At 40.1% G+C, this 17,005-nt stretch overlaps 1 protein-coding gene across 2 annotated transcripts in view; it reads right to left on the bottom strand.

The window, feature by feature from the left end:
* RPS6KA2 (ribosomal protein S6 kinase A2) overlaps positions 1–17,005 on the bottom strand; it is a 321,508-nt gene that overhangs the window by 189,586 nt on the left and 114,917 nt on the right. The gene's annotated exons all lie outside the window — the stretch shown is intronic.

The following is a 17,005-nucleotide window of genomic DNA, read 5'->3' as shown; positions in this document are numbered from 1 at the left end:
TCTTACTGCACTACAGCAGGGAGTTACAGCCCTACTAAGAAGTTAAACGTGTACATCTATTTGCAGGCTGTAATTTTGAGCTGCTCACTGTACTGCAAGCATGCAGACTTAGAGCTGTACCCCCACCTCCCCCAACATAATCACATTTTTCAGCTTTTCTTCAAAAACTGATGCATCTCAGTGTGATCCAGAGACCAAAGAGCTTTCTCTGCCTGCCTGCACACAGCTCGGGGTCCTTGCCCTTGGCAGCCTTTCCTTTCTGACTACCAAGGAGCACCCAGACATGCCTTTCTCCCATAAACTCATATGGAAAGTGAGTGACTCTGGTGACTTATTATTGACTCAGATAAATAAGCCCAGGGAAAGCTGACACCACTACAGCCTGAGAAGACTCTCGGAGGTTAAATGATAATACCACTCCAGTCAATTTGCTTTAAAAAAAAAGAAATGTATTTTGCTTTAAGTGCATGTCTGGACTCTGCTGCAAACTACATTGGGTGGTCATGCTTGTCACTGCCTGCTTTGTTCACAGCTCCTTTGCCCCTCTCTTCTGTCTAAAGCTTACCACAGTCCATATGTACCTGGAAAGGCATTAAGAAGGGAAAAAAAAAAAAAAAGAAAAAAGAGGGTTTTGGCATTTATGGTCAGATTGTGGTCAGATTCAGGAGGTCAGATTGGAAAGGCTACCATTACTGCTGGTCTCTGTACTACAGCCTCTGACTCCTCTGTGCCTGGACGACTGCTGTCTCCCCAGCCTAAGGTAACTGTAGCACAGTGGCAGTCTGTTTTATCCCTTTCTCTTCTCAGCATCTCCTTCTGATGGCTTCTCTAATTCTCTTGGCTGGCAACAAAAATACTTCTAGGGTTTCTTTCAGGGTGCTGCCCCAGTGTAAGCTATGTCAGGTGTAGAAGCCCTTTGCCACTACAGTTGTGTTGGTTCCTGGCTAAACAACCTGGAACAGGGGCAAGTGTCCCAGCAAAACTAAGCTACCTGTAGGTGCACCAAAGCCCTTTTCACCAGCAAAACAATAAACAGGTAAAAAAGCAATTTTGTTGGAATAACTCAACGCCAAAATTATTTGCTGATGCAGCCTGTCTAGTTTCATGTCTCCTCACCACTCTGCATCAGCAAAATCCCAAGTGGCAGAAAGGCCCCAGGGACTCACCTGATTATCTGACCACCCTGCCCTGCCCTGCTACACCGCACAGCCACTGCTACTGCTCTCAAGAGTGCTGCCCTGACACCGGTGAGGCCAGGCTTCCTGCTGGCAAAGGCTTTTGGCAGCCTCACACATTCCTACCTGTGTAAGCCACCTAAGCTTTCAATAGTGGTTGCTACTCTGACAGGTTTAGAGTAGTTCCCTTCCCATCACAGATACAACAAAATCCCACCTGGACGCCAACATCTTTATTAGTGCAGAGGAAATGGTAATTTCCCAGCTTTGAATACACGCTGGGTATATATCCCACTCTGTGTAGTAACAAGCAGTATATGAATGCCTGTTACTATTTATACTTAAACATTTATCACAACCTTCCCATTCCATTATGCATGTAGCCCTTTCACATACAAAGACATGCCATCACCATTTAATGTACATGCTCTGTTAATAAACTTCCAAGATTACACAGGCTATGACTTAATACCTATCAGGTACACTTATTAGATTCCGAATTTTATTCTTTACAACAACAAAACCACCAAACAAACAACCAAAACAGTTACAATGTGTTGGTAATTTTTTGTGAACATCAGAGCAACAGCAAGCCTTCAGTGCTAAAAGTTAGACTGTAACATGGACAGCATGTCCAGGCTAAGGGGTAAGTCTCTTACATCCCTGTCAAGACACAGGCATGGCAATAGGCATGATCTCCTTGCTTCCTTACACCCCATTCAGCCAGGTGATAGGGACTAAATACAGAAAACACAACCAACCATCAGTGCCAAGACATTGCTCTTTGCCTTTTGGGCAGCAGAGCAACAGAGATATTGCAGAGTAATCTTCCAACTATAAAAAACAACCCAGTTGCAAAAAAGAACATTAAAAAGAGTAAAAATAGAGAAACGAAACAGAGTGCATCAGCATGTAAAACTAAAGCATACAGACAAATATCTGAAGAGCATATTCCACTGCAGTTCCATGCACATGGTATGCTTCAAAACACAGCACTTAATTTTGCTCCAGAAAAGCAAATGAGAAGAGGCTTCAAAAACATTAACTCAAACTTTTAGTTAATCAGACAATATCCACTTTTCCCAATGACTCTAATAAAAAGATGAAAGCTAAAAAATAAATTAGAACATTAATCATTACATTTATAAACATATAACTGTCAGATCAACCTACAACGCGAATAATTCATTGCACTTAGAAATTCATGGCTGTAAATTATTTATCAGCTCCCCTCTGAGAAATTTTAACTGATGAAGAACCTGATGTAAAAAGAATTCACCAAATGTCTTCATTTAAGACAAGAATAAACAACAAAACTGGTGGAGGGGGGCATATGATGCATTGTCATCAACCAGTAATATTCTATTCTGAATCTGTATTCTGAAATATACTTTTTAAAACTGCAATCACATTTGCGGTAACACTAAATAAATAAATACAAGACCATGGCAGCTGCTCCTCCCAGTGAATTTAATACCCAAATAAAGTTTACTTCAGCTGGAAAAGGGCTTTAAAAAAAAACCAAAAAAAGCCCAAAACAAGAATTCAAGACAAACTCACCAACAGAAATAACTTGAAATCAGATATTACACATCCACGGTTTCAGTTTTTAAAAGGTAAGTGGAAAATTCCCAATTAATATCCAACAAAAGCTAAAGGTCCTTTCTGGACATGTACAAATGGACCAGATCAACAGTAGTAACAGACTGGAGGACCCAGACTTAGGAAATTCACATGGGGCAGTGAAGCAGCCTCTACAGAACTCAAGCGAGAAGGATGCCAGTGGCCGATGCTGGATGAATCATCAATTTCTAAAGAAACACAATAGCTTGAGCTAATCATTTGCATGAAAGAACACACAAGTCCAAGATGTCTGCCAGAAACCACAGGCTGGATGACAAAGTTATTGAAAAAAATGTGGTATAACTATATTATACAACACATCAGACCTTATTTCCAATATTTTGCTGATTTTTTATGTGAATCAACAATTTATGAGCAAACCCAGAATGACTGCTACTTGAACAAATTTAGCAATAGCTGTAAAAGTAAAAACATGAGTCGATAGTATCTTCCTTACAAATGCAATCGGTATTACCTATCCTTCCTCAAGAAGTTAATCAGAAAACCAGAAAAAAATGCAAAGAGAAGTAAGAAAGCATCAGAGGCACAGACACCACAGAGAGAAAAATTAAGATTAGCAGAACGTGGCATGTAGAGAAAAGGGAAAACAAGACTCCCACAAGAGGGGCCCAAGAGACAATGCTACAGAAAAGGTGAATTAGACAGTGCCATTTATGCTGTCAATAAAGAAAATCAGAAGCAAGAACAGATGTTTCCAAAAGACACCAAATAGCAGAATAAGGAACAACACTTTCCCCCAGGTAAGTAAATGGTATATGACCCTTCGGTGATTGCCATTTCCTTGTCTTGAATGCTGGGCAAACTTCCACATGTTTTTTGTTTCTGCAATGTACAAGTGAGGTAGTTATTTTTCTTATTGATGACTCTTTTACAAAATATGATGGGCTTTACCCAAATAAATGCCTGGACTTTGCTCTCACTAGACCAGTGTACCAATGTGCGTCCCAGCCTTTCCAGCTCTCGTACCTAGTTAAACACCTTGTCCAGTTTAGCATGCCACTTAGTTGACTGGAATTTTCTCTCTCTCAGAAAACAGGTACGCTACCCTACCAGCACTGTGGAATACAGGGAGTGACTTGCCACCTCAGATATTCTTCTCACCAGCAGTAATAAGTGATCAGCAATGTTGGCTGGATGAGCATATAAGGGAACAGGCAGGAAAGAAAGTGTTTGTTCTCCCTTCTCTCACCTCCTCCTGCTCCTATCTGCATATCACAAAGTTCAGTAATTTTCAACCTTTTCCATACATGAACCGCAAGAATTTTCCAGTGGAGGTGCAGGCCCCTTCAGCCATTTTGCAAACTAAAATCACTGCTTAGAAGGGAAAAGAAAGCAAAATCATACGTCTTGTCTATCTGTTTCTGATGAACTGGCAGGATGGTCAAAGAACTCTTGGGCCACAGCCTTCTCTACTCCAGAGAGCAACGTAACAGGCCTACAATACCTGTTTAATCTTGCACTTTTATAGTCTCAAGGCCTCGGGAGTCTGGACAAAGGTAGAATACCTCTTATACCCACATATGTGTAACTCCTTAATTGCTCAAAGCATTATCCAGCACACTGGCAATTACATGAAACGTGATTAGGATAAACACAAGTGCAGCAATCACAGGAGAGAATGACTCGCTTTGAAAAGACCAGTATTGCTCAATATGGTGATATTCCAATTAGTGGATTCCATGCAACATCTTCAAATGTTCTTAAAACTGAGCATCAAAATAAGTTCTTGGTAGATTTGAAGCTGGTGTTTTGCAGGGATATAAGTAGCTTTAGATGGAAAATCTTTCATAGTTTTCCATTAGAGTACTTCAGCAGATGAGATTAAAAGAATTTACTTAGTGGCACTGAGAGGCCAAACCATCTCTGTATGTGTCGTGCTGGTGCAGAAGAGGTCTATTTGCTGCAGTTGCCTAAAAATCCACTTCCTCAATCCCTCCTAAATGCCCACTAGTCACACGATGATAGAGTAGTGTTACTTTCAGAGATACCAAATGGGGAGCCCTGCAAGGACATATGGCTTGTTCTTATTTGTGCAGGGAGAACTGGGACCGCTGCAGAAATAATAGCTTCAGGACAAGATAACAAGATTTGATTGAGTTTTTGGCAGATGACAGGTGTTTTAACTCTCAAAAGCATCTTGTGTTAGTGCTTGAACATCAGATTGGCAAGTGTCGCAACTGCTGCGTTGACTGCTCCCATATGTGCTTTGCTACGTAGAGACTCACACAAATGTGCAACAGCATCACTGGCCACATACACGTCGGTTGGCTGTGGACTACTTCTAGGATGGAGGTCAGGCTGTCTACCAATCTGCATTGAAAACAGGCCAGGAAAAGCACCAGCTTCAATTTTCTTTTTTTTCTTTTTAATGATGTTACTTTGAGTTTTACTTTCTTGGCTGATACTGTACACTGGTCTTGCTGGATTTTGGTGGCTTAGATAGGAGCATAAGGCAAAGAACCCAAAATCCCAACCTGCATTATATTACATAAGCTTCTACTCCAACATGGTTGAAGGAGGTTGCTGAAGATACAATTCTGCTTTCTTGCCTTTGGATAATAAGTAGAAAAATCTTGTCTGTTCTCCTATAATGGACTAGAGGTTTCTTAGAAAGAAGGATGCTACTTGGTAACTCAATAAAGAACATCTCATCACGTGAGTATTTATGAATATCCACTTTGAGTGAACATTATCCAATACAAAATTGGATGGAAGAATTTCATTACACGCAGCATGTTTACTGTTTATTCAGACCAGCCATGAACAATACTAAAAATGAATACATTCATTAGAAATCTGCTAATAGGCAAATTTACCTTGATAGGCTCTGAAACATATCATACACCTAACAGGAAAAACAGTATGTGGAACAGCTATTGAAACCCTCATTTTTACTTTTAATAATCATTGACAGAGCGAACTGACCCTGCAGTAAGCAGAAAAGCCAGACCAATGTTTGCCATTGAAATCCTGAGAGAGAGACAAATGTAGAATGGAACTTGCAAACTTTTATTCAGGAAAGCATCAATTTTAGGTAAAATTTTCCCCTTCAATTAGCTAATAAAACTATACACCAAAGTACAGAAGTAAACTGGGTAGACAAAAAGCTTCATATTTAGTTGAGCTGAGTGATCTGAATTAATATCCTTCTTCTATATCTGAGACTATTTTGTATGACCTTGGAGAACCTTAAACTCTCTGGCTATGTCTAGCTCCAGGGCATGTACAAAATGCAGTCACACACTGGATCCTCTATTAGAATGGGGGCACGGATTGCAGTTTTTGTCGTCTTCTTTCCTACTGGCACCCCATGTCCCCAGCAAAGAAAATCCAGCTATTTTTAGTCCGTAAGGAGCTGGAGTGCAGTCCAGCAAGGTTCCTGATTTTGACAAGTGGGTGTGTAAACTCAAGATGGACCCTAAAGGTTTGCACCTGCGCTGCAGTTTAGTCATGCCTGTTTCAAACTGGGCTTGAGCACTCCGCCGCCGCATGAGAGCTCTTTCAGAGTAAACACACAGATTGTTAGCCAAAATTTCACTTTAAGCCTGGCAAATGTTTGTTGGTTTTGTTTACAGAAACAGATTAACTATGAGTAATGTTGAAAAAGATTAAACCAAAGGGACATGCAAATTTACTTTGGTAGGCATTACATCTAGCAGGGCAAATGACATACAGGATATTTTCAAATATATTACACACCTAACACTTGCTGAAAAACAGGCTTAAGGTTGTATGAACACCTACCCCATGTTAGATACCACAAAGGTGAGATTCATAAATAAAAATGTCAGTAGCCACTCTTGAAATCTTTAGCACTGGGTTCTTTCTTGTTGGACTTGTATTTCTTTTTGGACAAATGCTGAAGGACTGCTTTAAACTACTGTAATAACAATACTTATGTCCAGATTACAAGCACAGCTCTCCCTGCCTATTTTTGAAATAGAAGCTGAAGAAACAGGCAGAGGGAAAAAAAAAAAAAAAAAGGTCTGAAGCGTTGTGATACACCCCCTCTTTATGTCTGTAATACAGCTACCATGGGAAGTGTGAAACAAAAATCATGCAAAATTGTTTTCACCTTCAATAAAGTTAGCTGGATTCCATCTGATATTTACCAAACCACATAATTCACTTAGAACAATATAGCCCAAGGCTCCATTTTACGGCCAACAAACTAAAACCAGTATTAAACTCATCTTCCATCTACTTTATGTACTAAAGCTAAAGAAATTGGCATGAGGACTTCATAACACCAGAAAGTGAGAAGGATGTGGGAATAGTACTAGCAAAATGTTAGCATCTACTCTAAGATGTGTGACATCATGAAGCAATAAAACCTGAGTTTGAAAACATCCCCATGCCCTGGGCTGCACATGTATATCCTCACAGCAGCATTCAACTGTAGAAGTGTATGTGTAGGCAGCTCATTTGGGATCAGTGACCTCCGCCTAACAGCTGACCAAAGACAGAGGGATGAACAGCGGGGCTCTGCATACCGCAACGACTATGTGGGTTCAGAGCCAGGCACTGTTGTTCAGTGAAAGCACCATAGGTGAAAGCAAGAAAGATAAGCCATACAAATGTCTCTGTTTTAGGAGTGATCGCTGTTACGAAGCTGGAGTCTGCTATAATTTGCCTATTTTCAATATGCTAGATGACCTTTTCCTTATTTGAATTCAGCTACATAAAGTGTCACCTTCTCTTAACTCTAGTGCCACATCTCCCACCTAAGCCGCCAGGCAGCAGGAAGCACAGGATACACTTTCTGCATAACTGAGTCTGCCTACGTTGGAGGTGAGCCTTCCTGACTGATGCTTCAACAAATATCTGGAAGAAATTTCAACATCTTGTATATGTCTTCCTACTCATCCATCAAGTGTGTGAAATTAGTTACAAAGAGCGCATGCAGAACATACAATGTCCAAATGTTTGATTAATCTAATGACAACCCAGTTGATAAAAAAGTGTCAACTCATCATACTAAGTCAATTAAAGTCTTTGACATCTTTCAGTGAATTTAGTATATCCTCTCAAATCCTGAAATAGCTCTATAATTCAACATGAGGTATAAACAGAAATAAGCAACACTGACTATGTATAACAAACACATATGAAACAAGAATTTATTTCCCATATGTGCAATGCCAAACTGGCAGTTTGTTGTGTCTGTTTTTCATCAACTAGAGATTAAAATGTAGAATTAATTCTATCATAAAGTAAGCCATACTATTTAATAGAAAATTCAAATGCTTATTCATACACGTAGATATACTGATTAAAATCCTACAGGTCTTCTGCTGTCCTCCTTAGTACACTATGGGGCACAACACACACTTGTGGCCAAGTGAAACTGTCTACCTAAATACAGTGATTGCTATTCAAACAAAATGAAATATGCTTCAACACACAACACAACTTCATTACTTCACCAGCACTTTGTTTGACTCAACATTTTTTTTGAATCAATGAAAAATCCTTTAGGAACCACCTCTGTCTGAAGTGTAAATTTAGGTTTATGTCACAAAGCAGCCATCTCAAATTCATAAAGCACGCAGTGCATAGCGTGTGATTCACATGCTATACATTCACTGAAATGTGACACTTTTGTCCTAGTACATTACTGGGATCTGGGTTTGTGTTCTGATACTTCCTTTGATGTCTGATATGCAATCTTATCACACAAAGTGATGTGGGACAGAACATCTACCCATTAGGAGACTGGCAAAGACTGAGATTGTTCTTTCACTTCAACTCCCAAAGGAGAAAGTTCCTTGGATACGAGGAACAAATAATGCAATTACTACACAAACTTGTAAGAAGGTTCCCTTTCCCTCCATTACAGACAATAAAGACTTTTTACATCTTCCAGAGCACTTTTAAAGGGCGGCTTGCTATGGTTGGACTTCCTAGGAAACATACACAAGCAAGGCCATCAAGGAACATTTCAAAAGGCACAGCAGAGCCTTGCTGCTGTACATCTTGGGGACTGGAAACTGCTTTATCACTGCAATTTTACTATATTCTTAACATTTACAGTATCTTTTCTCCCTTTCTTCACTCCTGAGTTCTCACCTCCTCTCTGACACCCTATTCCTCAGATCTTCTCTTCAGATGCATGATTCACGTCTTCTTACCTTCATTTCTCTTAAATCTTGAAATCTGAAATAGCAATTTAAGAAAAAAACAACCAACCAAAACTTGAGCTTGAAGGGAAAAAGATTGCTTTCTGATAGTTGATTTTTAGGGACTATTTTATGGCACATCTCTAGTGTTCAGAAGGTCCAAAAACATGCAAGAAAAAATATAAGTGGGAAGGAATCAGAAAAGGACATTCAGGGGGCTATACCTGTCGTGTAGCAACACAGGCTGGTAACAGAGAGAAATCCTTTTAGTAGCAGGACTGATTTTTGCAGTATTATTGGGTGTCTCCTAGCACACGTGACTTCAGAATCTCTTGGCTTCTGGAGTCACAGCAATACATATGAAATATCAGATTTCACTGAAAAAGAAAATACAGCTTGTTGCCCTGGTCCTGTTAACCTGCTGCAAGATGGGTGCAGCTAGAAGAGATGCTGGAAAATGGGAAATGAAACAAAGTTCATGGGAAGGAGGAGTGGAGCTAATGCCACCTGCTTCTCACAGTGCTAGTGGTGGGTTTGGAGGCTGTGTACAGGTTTGTTGCATTTTAGACAAAAGGATCTTGGATCATAAAAAGGATATCGTTAGTCCTGGAATAAGCCATCACTTGTGGCCTCACTCTGCCATCTCCAGGCCAGCATTTCCTTCTTGCTCCCTGTTGGCACAAGTATTCACACAGCCACAGGATGAACCAAACTGAAGAACTGGTCCAAGTTAAAACCACGACAAAAAACACCCTGGAATATTAATTTTAAAGCAGTTCATCTCCCTGATCTGATTCACTCTACAAATATCCATGTCTACTCAGTATTTTCTCCTGTTGTGGGTACAGAAATGTGTGCTTGCAAGGTGGCTTTGCCTTCTCTATTGACAGGGATGAGTTATACCAACACGAATTGCCTGCTTCCCGGATATGAAAGGAGCATGCTGCTGCTGCCTGGCCCAGCAGAACTAGAATCACTGATTGGGCCATGTCAAACTACCTTTTAGATCATAGCAGAGATTAAGGTAATAGTTCTGGTACAGAAAGAGTATTTTAAAACATCCTAAAGTATTTTTCTCTATTATAAAACTAGCAGAAGTGAATTGGCTGAAAACATACAAAACCTAGAACCATCCATTACCATTATATGGTTTCCAAAAAGTTGAATCTATAAAAGGTTCTCAAGTTGTTTAAAAGGAAAAAGATCCCAAAGGATGAAAAAGAGTAACCTATCACTGCACTGCAGAAATACACAGGATAACAGAATGGCCAGGATTGGAAGGGACCTCTGGAGATCATCCAGTCCAACCCCCTGCTAAAGCAGGTTCTCCTAGAGAAGGTTGCACAGAATCATGTCCAGGTGGGTTTTGAATGTCTCCAGAGAAGACTCCACAGCTTCTCTGGGCAGCCTGTTCCAGCGCTCTGTCACCCTCAAGGTAAACAAGTTCTTCCTCATATTCAGATGGAACTCCTTATGTTGCAGTTTGTGCCCATTGCCCCTTGTCCTGAACCTTGGCACTACTGAAAAGGGCCTGGCCCCCTCCTCTTGACACTCACCCCTAGGATACTTGTACTTGTCCAGGTCATTGATGAATAAGTTGAACAAGAGATTTCAGGAACCTACACTGCTGTTTTACTGACTCAGAGGTGCCAAGTCCACCCACTGGGAAAGCCAAGAAGCCTACTGGAATTCACTGCGTTCCCCTTTAGTGCAGAAGTTCAGTCACTGGGAGCGTAGGGCAAAACTTACAGGGGCGTTAACCGGCATCACACTAACTGATTTTCTGAATAATATTTTCTGCCATTTGTCTGACCTAGTCTTCTGTGACTGCTAATGCTTTACCTGTCAGGCTATTCCATGTTCTGCTACATCTGTATAACTGCACACGCAAATGCACACATCTTACAAATCTTTGTATGTAACTAGCATTTACACTAGTACACTTAGAACTAGGTTAGATGCTACAGGTCTGAGACATCTGTGTGAATGCAAATGGCATGACCCGAGCTCTACAGTTTGGATGTTTGATGCACGTTGCTCAGTGAATTTGAGAGCCATTATCAAACGCAACATGGATGTAACCACAGGCAGCCAATCCACATATAAATTGCTCAAACTCTTATAAACTTGGTTTAATGGCATCACGAAGTCATCGCGTAGTTAGTTAAGTTTCCAGTACTTGCTGCTCCCCTTGGGAGGCTGTCTAGAAACTCACTTTCCTATTCACTCTAGTGCTTGCCCTAGATGCACCACAGCCAACTTAAAATCACTTGCTCCTATGCCAGCACCTTTCTTTAAGTATTTCTTTTCCCTACTTATAAGTAGATTTTGTTTTTTAAAGGTAATCATATCTCCTCCCAGTCTTGATTTGGCTGTGCTAAATGTGAGTGGGCTCTTTTAACCTCCCCTCTCTCAACCATCTCCCCATGCGTGTGTCCCAATAGACAGTCCTGTCCTAGAGTTGTTCATGTCTGTATTAATCTTCCTTCTAGATGCCATGAACAGAAGAGGTTTTATCAGAGCCTCAGTAGTAACATTGATTAGAAGTTCTTCATCGCAAGAAGTATTTCAGGGTTTTTCTCAATTTATCCATGACTATTTCAGATTTGTGGTTCACTGTTGCCCTGCACTGGAACTGAGCAGGAGACAAAGCCAGTCTTCCTCAGTGGTGTAGTCTAACTGGCATTTCTATACCTGTTATGTACTCAGTGGAGAGAGACAGAAAGCTCTGAAATCCCCTCTTTGGATCCTCTGAGGTGCACAGGGTAAGAGGTATTATTTATCTTCTGGAATGCCTTTACATTGACTGCAAAAGGAGCCTAGGCTATTATCTTTTATTAGATGTCTAACTTTAGGGAGCTAGAGTGAGACAAATTCTTTCCTTCAGTACCTGATTTGGCTCGGTGATTTACTGATTTAATTCTATTTTTAATAGCACAGAAATGAGCATCAACCACTTTTCCTATGCAATGATGTGGTTCTCTGTATTGTTGGCACTTCCAAATTCTATGCTAGCAGCAAATTTCACCTTCTTTTTCTTAGCTTTTGTTTTGATGCTATTTATAAAAGTATTAAACCAGGACAGTCTCAAGATCACTCCTTTGGGACCTCTAACATCAATGCCTTTCTGATGCCAAAGAAGATGTTCCTCTGGGCAGCATATGTTTTCTTCCTTTTCATTTCACAAAATTTATATTCTTTCAAGATGGGGGGGGGGGGGGGGGGGGGGGGGGGAAGACAAAGGCTAAAGATTGCACGCCATACACAATAACATATTGTGTAAGTATAAATGTAAGCCATACACTGAAAAGTATTTAAACTCACACCCAAAATGTAACTTTCTTTTTTTACAGCATCATTTTAAAAATCATTAAGATTTTGGTATTTTAACAGAATTTTTAACACATTTGGAGTTAGAAATACCACTATAACCAAAGCGTTGTTAATTATTTGCTATGTTAATGGCATACATCTAGCTTGTAATTGGACCTAAGGCTCCCTCTTTGCTTTGTGTGGGCTGGGAGGTGTTCTGCTGGACTTATGAAAACATTTTACAGCTCCAAAGCAGTGTTTCTTGCTATGAATTATTTCATACGCTGACCTGACTTGGGACCAAGGCCACTTTAAGGACACAGCGTGAACACACATCTTCCATTTTTAATGTTCATTCAACAGGCAAAAATCTTAAGCGGTAGTTAGAAAATATGAGGTAGGAGAATGAGACCAACTTTTGAAAAAAGGATTAGCAAATCAAGCACTTGTCAGCCTTTTTTGTCTATAGATCTTCCACACGCTTCTCTCTCCCAATTCCCTGTATCAGAGAGTTCCAAATTATAACCTATAATCTCAGACACATGGGAGATAAGAAGTAGTGGAGGACAAAGAAAAGTTTGTTATGCTGCCAATTCGGAAAGAATTAAGAAAAAGGAGGTTCTTTGATAATGCCATTCTTGTTCTGTGGAGCCACAGAGTCCCTCGCCCAAACTATACAGCATTAAACCAATTTTATCTAGCCACGGATCCTCCAGAAAGGGGGTTAGAAGGGAAGGATTTCAAGGGACAGGCAGGAAATCAATTTAAGAGAGACATAAAGCAAAAAAGAAATGGGGGACTCTAGAATTCAGAAAGCAAGCATTACAGCAGATAGGCCATCTCCCTTTTCCTCCTTCATCGCTCCCTCAGGACAGAAACCCGCTTTATAATCCTGTGCTGAAGTCATTAGTTAGTTGCATTACCACATCAGAGGAGCATTCTGACCTTTTCTGTACAACTGAATTCTTTTATCAGGTCTTGAATTTTACGGACCATTAAGAAATTGTGAGGGGTTGGGTTTTCTTATGTGGGTTTTTTCATGTTTTTCTGCCTCTTGGAATCATTAGTGGTCAAAATCCACATTGGTTGTATGCCCTAACAGTGCATTTCTTCCCTTGATAAATAAGCAATTCTCATTTAAAAGTATATAAACCTATTTATTTTATGAAGTAATTTAACTAGTTGTCTCTATTACTTCCATTTGGACATGTGCTTTTCACCAGATTGCTTGATACTTGTAGAAGTGAAGCAGCCCAAAATTTTCTTATCTCCAAGAATCTCAACATCACAACCCAAACATACACTCCTGTGACTACTGGCAACAGCAGCATTGCTTTCTCCATGCAACTTCACTGTATCAAAACAGAAAAAAAAAAAAAAAAAAAGGCAATTGCCCTGAACCAAAAATTGTTATTGCTAACCTTTATGCATTCATGATAAGCAATAAACTGTGGAAACACTACCTGCATTATTTAAAGTAGTCTTCAAGGATACATGGGATTTTTTATACTGCTTAAAGTTTCTTACAACTCAGTAAGTATCTTTCATCGACCAATAATTAATGTTTAAAAAAAAAAAAAGATGACAAGACACAATTCACCTAGCCACTAACATGATAGCCACCGGACATGCTGGCATGTGTTCTTGAAACTTGCATGCATTCATGTCTATCCTGAGGAATAATATGGGATTACCTTTGTTTTGGTTGTACAACTTGAAAAGTTTTGAAATAAATTTCCCTTCCCTCAGTAATTTCTCAAGACAACAGGCATTTACTGCTAACCTCTTCTGACAGCAAACTCAGTGTGTTTCCTTGGATTAGATCTGAATTTAGTGTCCTTTAATGAGAATTTTCCTACAGTTATGTGATTGTACCAATGATACGGTAAGACAGTTTTCTGTGTTGTGATTTTGAAGACACTGTTGTTCACAATGCCAATCTCTTAACTAAAACCTGGCATGTCCCTAGGCATTGGCATTACTGTTTTCTAGACTTTTCTTATTTCCTCTGTGACTATGTTTTCAGATAATGTACATGGGCTATTAGGCACTTATACTACAGGGGCATTACTGTGTGATTTCTTCATCCTTCTGCAACCCCTTCCCAAACATCCTACCTTTTCAATTGTTGGTGCACAGAGCAGATACAGTCACTGTGTCATTCTTGGACCCTGCTAACAGCATCCTAGTAGGGTAAAAGGCTGAATCACCTGTAACATATGTAATATATCCCTGCTAGGCCAAAGTAAATGTTAGTTCTTCTGCAACTGATTTTTAATCAGATCACTCACAGTTTCTCTGTTCCTATTCTTAAGCACATACCAGGCCTCCCATCAGAAAAAAATACATTTATCAAACTGGTTAATGGGAGAATATGAGATTTATGGAATACTCCTACTTCAGTTTTCTTGTTGGCAAACATGCTTTGTTTGTTTGTTTCCTTTTGAATTACGGTACCACAAATTACCATACTGTTCCAACTACCTTCATCACCCAAAATACATTTTCTAAACTACTGGCATGTAGTCTTTCAAATCTCAGTGACGTAACTTCTGCTAATCATATTGCCCCCATTTTCCAGTGAAAACCAGACCAGCCCCATCTTCACCGTACTCTCAGCCTGACTTATCTTCTGTAGCCACGGGACGGTACCAGCAAACAATAATCCCTTTGAGAGACATAAGAAGGAAAAAGGAAGAAAAAGTATCTGAAAAAGTCACATGTCCTTGGAAAGAAAAAGGAACACTTGTGAACTATAGCATAGAGATTTAGTAAATATAGGTTGGAAGATAAAAGAGCAACCAGCTGATGCTGGCAGCTACCACATGGGTCACACTGGGTAATGCAGCTGCCCTAAGCCTTCAATGACCAAAGGGTTATTACCTAACCAGGTAATATGACCTTTATGCTTACTGGGAAATGCATTCCTCACAAATGCTTCCATAAGTATCCTTTCCACTGTATTATTTCTAAATCAGGAGGCGCACAATACATAATTTTCATATACATTAAACGCTGACTGTTGAATTCACATCCAGCTGGGTTTGAATTCTTCAGACGCTCTGACAAAGTTGGTGGCTGAAGCTAGTATGCACTGGCTATGTAGACAACTTGTTATTAGCAGGTCAAATTATTCTTTACAATTTCTAGGTGTGGAAAATACATATTTATTTTTCTTTTCACCCTCAGTTATTATCAGGCTCAGTAACTTGTCTTTTGGGGAGATTATGAAGCCACGTTGAATGTCTTCCAGTCATTGGCATGTTGCAAATCTTTGCTCTCTATTTAAGATGACTTGGTCTTATTGCCTTTACTTGCCTCTCAAATCTAGCACATTTTCTGATGATATCTTGACTGACAACAAACAATGTCTCTAAAGCTCATACAAGGAGACTGCACACAAACTCCGTGTCAGCTCTGATTTCCAGATATTTCAGGGAATCTGCATATCCTTCTTGGGGAGTCTGGAGGCAAACTCCATACCCTTATTCTCCAATGGCAACATTGCTTTTTGGAGTTCTTTGGCAGGCAAAACCCACAAACAGCTTTTCCAGAATATTAAAAATAACTGAGATAATGAAAAGCTAATAGTTTCTAGCTTAAAGGGTTGCAAAGAATAGCCTGTCATTGTTCAAACAGCCCTGTAATAGAGTACCTTGTTAATTAGAGATGATTCACAGATGACTTGCAATAGATTCTGGTAGTTCTGAATAGCAATGATATTTTCATATTAAGCTCTTCTCTACTCAGGAGTAATGAAGCTTTAACTTTAATTAAAAGAACACTGCTTTTTTAAGCCTATAGGTCCAAGCAACACCAAAGCACAAAAAGTTAACATGTCTTTTCCTAATTTTCCATCTTTTCAGTTCTGCACTTTATGGTTTTGCTTTCATAAGAGTCCCTACCAGAGGACATCTAAGCACCTGAATAGCCTCTGTTGAATGGAAAGCAGTATTATTGCCACTTTAAATGGAGAAACAGGCAATGAGGTGGGGAACTGTTTGCTCAAGACCTCTCAGCAAGTCTGTGATAAAGTTAAGAACAGAACCGAGTCCATCTTAAATACAGAATCATCCCCTTACCACTCCATGCCTCATCACATAACACCTTCTGCTTCACTTGATGGGCACCCAATGCTTTAGTTCATAATAATTACAGTGGTCCAGTTTGACATCATAACACCCTATTGCTACTGATAGAGGGGTTCCCATGCTCTGTCACCTTTTCTCTTCCTTTCCCTTAACACATCCTCTTGCCTTTTGCCAGGGGACCTGCAGTGGATTGGTCCGAGGAGCAGAGGAGGAACCCTACACACACACATTTTCTGTTGGTTTAGCTCCTGAACTGCTCCCCCTTCCCAAGGGTTTGGATGAGCTCCAGTACCTGAGCAAAGGTTGATGGTCGGAGCATACAAGAACAGGTTAGCTGGTCTGCACCCTTCCAAGATATCCAGCCATGAGGTGGGATTAGCTGTAATGCCAAACAGGACCTTACGTGGTATGGTAAGTTGACCTTACCTGGCACTGAGTCTCCACACCTAGAGTCCTCTCTGAGAAGGAGTTTAGAAAGGAGGATGGTCGTTTCTGAACCTCATGACTTAATGCGAGGGTCTCCCTGGCAGGTTTGTCTGACCCTGTCCTCTGTTCAGTAAATAATCATGTACCTTGCCACTGAATCTTGTTAAACCACTGTCACATTTACCATTGAACTTTGTTAACTGACTGCTTTATCAGTAAAGTACATTGTTGTTTCTCT

This window comes from Falco biarmicus, chromosome 6 (genome assembly GCF_023638135.1).
Source record: "Falco biarmicus isolate bFalBia1 chromosome 6, bFalBia1.pri, whole genome shotgun sequence".
Taxonomy (NCBI): domain Eukaryota; kingdom Metazoa; phylum Chordata; class Aves; order Falconiformes; family Falconidae; genus Falco; species Falco biarmicus.
The sequence above is the reverse complement of the archived record's forward strand: the minus strand, read 5'-3'. Positions and strand labels throughout refer to the sequence as shown.